Source organism: Girardinichthys multiradiatus, chromosome 15 (genome assembly GCF_021462225.1).
Source record: "Girardinichthys multiradiatus isolate DD_20200921_A chromosome 15, DD_fGirMul_XY1, whole genome shotgun sequence".
Lineage (NCBI taxonomy): Eukaryota > Metazoa > Chordata > Actinopteri > Cyprinodontiformes > Goodeidae > Girardinichthys > Girardinichthys multiradiatus.
Genome location: NC_061808.1, coordinates 39,155,529 through 39,161,622, shown reverse-complemented (window position 1 = coordinate 39,161,622; position 6,094 = coordinate 39,155,529).

Here is a 6,094-nt window from a genome sequence, read left to right as displayed (position 1 = left end):
GGATGCTTTCCTCAACTTTGTCGCCCCGGACAACTTCTCAGCATGGTTCACGTAAGAGGTAGTGTTTTGACAGAGAAGTTTAGAATGAAATAATCTAAGCAGGGTTCATTTTATGACGTTTGGTTTTGTTTGTGTTGAGAACTCAGCTATCTTAGTGCTAGCAGATTAGCTGTTCAGCACGTGCTCAGTTTATGTGTTCTGTGTTTTAAAAGTTAAGACGAACTTTATTTAAAAGGTGATTTTAAACACAGAAGATCAGCTATAACGTGCTGTCCATGCTTATGCATTTTAACCGTTTTATTAGTGGTATTTTAAAGGTATGTGCTTGATTCTGATGATAAGCTACACGTTTATTTTGTTAGCTCCTAAGGCTAACAGCAAAGAACACGTGCTTGCCTACTTTCAGTCAGCTAAAGATCATTTACCCAAAAAGGTTGTTAGTTTTCAGTCTAGGAAATAATATTTCCCTAAATATTATTTTACTAAACTTGATAACCAAGTAAACACCATTAAGACCCATTTATACAGAAATGTGGTTCTCATTCAAAATAGTATTTCCTTAAATATTATTTTAATATTTCTTTAAATATTTTAATTAATAAATGCAGCTAATTAAACACAGTTGAGAATTAGTCATCCAGAAGGTTGGTTTTATTCAGCAAATCATTCTTTAAAATATTTGATTAAAATAATGTTTTATCTGATCTTGGTATTGTGTTGGGTTTTAAGGTATACCAATTATTGCCTACGTTAGTTCCAAGACTAACTTAACTTCATTTCCAGATTCTTCAAGATAATCCTTGTTTTATCAAACATAAATACTGAGTGATATTGCATCACTCTTTTGGTCATGGTTTTCAACCATCTTTGATCAATTTGTTTATATTGTACATAGCCCATTGGTCTTCCTTATTCTTTCATTCTGTTTGGGAATTTAGATGGGTTGTTTTAGCATAGTAAAGAGTTTGTTGATTGAAATATGTTTGACGTTGAGTTGACTTATTTTGGTTAATAAATTCTTGTATTTTAAGAAATTGTGTGAATTCATTCTATGTGTGTACATAGATTTGCTGTTCAATAATGCCAGAGCTTGGCTCATCCCTTTCAATTTTATCCTAATACCACTGCCTTATTGGGCTGGTATTCACAGGACAACCTTTAACAGACTGAAATATTATTTAATAAAATATTAAAGTATTAATATTACATATTAAATAATATATTCATAATCACAACACAAGTAAACACAAACTGTGGTTTTCAAATGAAGGTTTTTATTATTAAGGGAGGTAAAAAAAATCCAAACCTATGTAAATAATATGTGGAAAAAGTGATTGATCCCTGCTGTTAAAACATAACTTAACTATGGTTTATCACACCTGAATTCACTTTTCTCTAGTTACACCCAGGCCTGATTACTGCCACACCTCTTCTCAATCAAGAAATCCCTTAAATAGGACCTTCCCGACAAAGTGAAGTATACCGGCTGGGGTCGGACAGAGAGGGGGCTGGGTTGGCTTGGTGGACCTGCGACACAGGCTGAGGCTGCTCGAACCGGTCGGCGGAGCGCGAAACTTCGATCTGAAAATGCTGGTCTACTTAGAACCCCACAGTGGTAGAAATTATTTACTTTTGGAAGTGGCAGTAAAAGGCATAAACTGGTATGTGAATGGTTCAGAATGGATACACAGGAGGATAATATGGACTTTGATGAATGGACGCCAGTAAGTAGAGGGAGAGGACGCGGAAGAGGTAAAGCAGAAGAAGGGAAATTGTTAGACAGCCAAAGGAGTAAAAGAGAGCTGGAAGAAAACAGTTCTGAAGAAGAGAGAGTAGTTAGGAGGAAAATCGGAAGGGATGAATGTAAAATAATATTAAAGATAAAAAATGAAGAAGAAAATGAAAAAGAAGCTGAGTCCTATTTCACTATCTAGAGAAATAAAAAAAAAGATAGATGTTGAAATGGTGAAGGTCTTGAGAGATGGAAATATACTGGTGGTGTGTAAAACCGAAGAACAAAGAAGAAAGGCTTTACAAATTGAAAACATTTGCAAGAAAACAGTGACAGAGAGGAAGATTATAGGAGAAGATAAAATCATTCGGGGGGTAATTTATGGCATTCCTCTGGAGGAAGATATAGACAAGTAAAAAAAAAAGCATTGTTGGTGCAAAGATAAAAAATCTCAAAAGACTGACAAAAAATGTAAATGGAGAAAGAGTAGGAAGCCTATCAATTTTAATAGACTTTGAAGAAAAGGTGTTGCCACAAAATGTTAAAATAGGATATCTGAGTTTTTCTGTGAGGCCTTTCATTCCTCCACCACTAAGATGTTTTAAATGTCAGAGATATGGTCATATAGCAGCTGTCTGCAAAGGAAAACAAAGATGTCCAAAGTGTGGAGAAGATCACAGAATTGAAGTTTGTGGGGAAGAAGTGTAGGAAAAATGTTGCAATTGTGGAGGGCAACATAGTCACATTCGGGGGATGTGAGGTAAGGAAGAAAGCAAAAGAAATCCAACAAATTAAAATGACTAAAAACATAAGCTATGCCGAAGCAGTCAAAAATGTACAGAAAGAAAGATCAAGGGATGAAGGTCAAATTAGGATTCCAGATTATCAACAAAGAAAAGTAGAATCAGAGGAAAATTTTACAATGTCTGTGGAAAAACTGATATTATTCATAGCATATGTCATTAACTGCACTGAACAGGCTAAACACAAAACAGAAAAGATTAAAATAATAGTCAGAGGAGCAGAAAAGTTCTTAGGGTTTAAAGAAGGATCTTGGGAAAACATTAATAAAAAGTTGGAAACAGATGGAAGGCAAGGAGGAACCCCAGCTGATAGAAATATATGATAATATTACAGTGGAATGCAAGAAGCTTAATCGCTAATGGAAAGGAATTTAAAGGGTATATAGATGGAATTGAAGAAAAACCAGAAATTATATGTATACAGGAGATGTGGTTAAAGCCAAACCTAGATTTTCTGTTTAAAGGGTATAATAGTATCAGAAGGGATAGACAAGAAGGAAGTGGAGGAGGATGTGGAATATTTATAAAAGAAGGGATACAATATCAGATATTAGGAAAAGGTAAAAATTTAGAATACATAGTAGTTGAAATTTACAATAAAAAAGAAAAATGTAAGATAATACATTTTTATAATCCATGTAAAATATTATCATTTGAGTTGATGGATGAATTAATGGGATACTTAGAAGGAAAAGTAGTCTGGTGTGGAGATTTTAATGCTAACAAAACATTATGGGGAAAATGTAATGATAAAAATGGACAAGTTATTGAAGAAATAATGGAAATAAAAAATTTGGTATGTATAAATGATGGAAGAGGAACAAGAATTAATGTAAAAACAGGTACAGAGTCTGTGATTGATTTAACAATAGTATCAAATTGTTTAGCCAATAACTGTGAGTGGGACATTGACAAAGATACAACAGTAGGCAGTGATCATTACCCCATTAAAATCATAACAGGAATATTAATAAATAACATGAATACAGGATTATATAAAAGATGGAACTTTAATAAGGCTGATTGGGAAAAATTTAAATATTTAAGTCAAAAGAAATTGGAAGAAATAGATGAGTCAATTGATATCAGTCAGTCAGTCATTTTCTACCGCTTATTCCATAGTGGGTCACAGGGTAGCTGGTGCCTATCTCCAGCAGTCTATGGGCGAGAGGCAGGGTACACCCTGGACAGGTTGCCAGTCCATCGCAGGGCAACACACAAACAACCATGCACACACTCATACACCTAAGGGCAATTTAGAGTGACCAATTTACCTAACAGGCATGTCTTTGGACTGTGGGAGGAAGCCAGAGTACCCGGTGAAGACCCACGCATGCACAGGGAGAACATGCAAACTCCATGCAGAAAGACCCCCGGTTGGGAATTGAACCCAGGACCTTCTTGCTGCAAGGCAACAGTGCTACCAACTGCGCCACCGTGCAGCCAAGTCAATTGATATAAATAGTTTAAATATAAATATCTGTAAAAAAATCTTACAGGCTGCAGAAGAATCAATAAAAAAAGGAGGAAGAAAGAACGATAAAAAAATTGTGCCATGGTGGACAAAAGATTGTAGTGAAGTAATAAAATAAAAAAATAAAGCATTTAAAATGTTAAAAAATAACCCAATTTATCAGAATCTAATTGAATACAAAAGAAAGCAGGCAAAGGTAAGAAAGATTATTAAACATGCAAAAAGAGAATATTGGAGAAACTTTTGTAATACTGTAGGGAGAGAAACAAAAATTGATCAAATTTGGAAAACGATTAAAAGAATGAAGGGTATTAGAAAAGAATATGGATATCCTATATTAAAAATAGATAATATAACTATAACGGAAGATAAAGAAAAAGCAGAAATATTAGCTAAAACATTTAGTAAAATTCATAGTTCAAATAATATTAGTGAAGAGGGAAAGAAAGGTAGGGAAATCACAAAGATGAAATATAAAGAATTAATGCAAAATAATGTAGATACTAATAAATTAATAAATTAACCATTTACACAAGGGGAATTGAACTTTGTAACCAGGAAAACAAAAAATACATCACCTGGAAAAGATCAAATGTACTATACGATGATAGAACATCTTAATGACAAAGCAAAAGACAAAATATTAAAATTATACAATAAAGTCTGGGAGGAGGGAGAGCTGCCACAGAGCTGGAAGGTTAGCAATAATTATTCCAATAGCTAAACCAGGAAAAGATAACACAAAACCAGAAAATTATAGACCGATCACGTTAACATCAAATATTTGTAAAATAATGGAAAAAATGATTAATAATAGATTAACATATTATTTAAATGTTAATGGATGGAGCTATATGGAAAAGGGGTCGTAATATCAAACTTATTGAAAAGAAAATACAGGATGAGATTATTAGAATAGAACAATGGGCAAATCAATGGGGATTTAAATTCTCAGTGGAAAAAACAAAAGTAATGGTGTTTACACGGAAAAGGAAAAGAGAAAATATAAAACTAAAATTATACAATCAAGTTTTAGAACAAGTAAAAAATATAAAATTTTTAGGTATATGGTTTGATGAAAAAATTATATGGAAAGTACATATAGAAAGAATCATAGATAAATGCAAAAAAATATTAAACATTATGAGATGTATGGCTGGTATTGATTGGGGAGCAGATCGAACATCATTAAAAATAATTTATACAGGATTAATTAGATCAAATATTGATTATGGAAGTATAATTTATGGATCAGCAGCAAACACTCATCTTATAAAATTAGACAATATACAACATCAAGCTTTAAGAATTTGTACAGGAGCAATCAGAACCAGACCAATAGCAGCACTTCAGGTAGAGATGGGAGATATGCCATTAGATCTAAGAAGGAAACAGTTAGCAATAAATTACTGGATAAATTTACAAAGCAATAATCCGGATCATCCCACACGTGATATTTTAAAACCATGCTGGAAAAAAGAAAAAAAAACAAGTTAAGAGTTTTGGTTGGATTATCAATAGTATAGCAGAAGAATTTCAAATATATGAAAAAGAAATAAGTTCAATGTTGCCTTTGCCAGTAGTGCCACCGTGGCTGTTACCAGAAGCAGTGGTGGATATGGCATTGATGGAAAAGAAAAAGGATACGAAATGTAGTTTAGATTCAAGTATAATACAAGAATGTATAAACAATTACTATCATTATGTCCAGATTTACACAGACGCATCAAAAACAGATGAAAAAATAGGAGTAGCATTTGTAATACCAGAATTTTAAATAAAAGTAGGAAGGAGAATTACAGATGGATTATCAGTATATTCAGGAGAATTATTAGCCATATTGTTAGCAGTGCAGTGGGTGGAGGATATAAAACCATTAAAAACAATCATTTGTTCAGACTCAAGTTCAGCATTATTAAGTTTAAAACATAATCATTCAGAGGGTAGACCAGACATTTTGTTGGAAATAAAACATACTTTATTTAGAATACAAAGAATAGGATTAATATTAGTGTTTTTATGGGTACCAGCACATGTAGGAGTTAGAGGGAATGAGAAGGCGGACAGGATAGCAAAGAAGGCAAC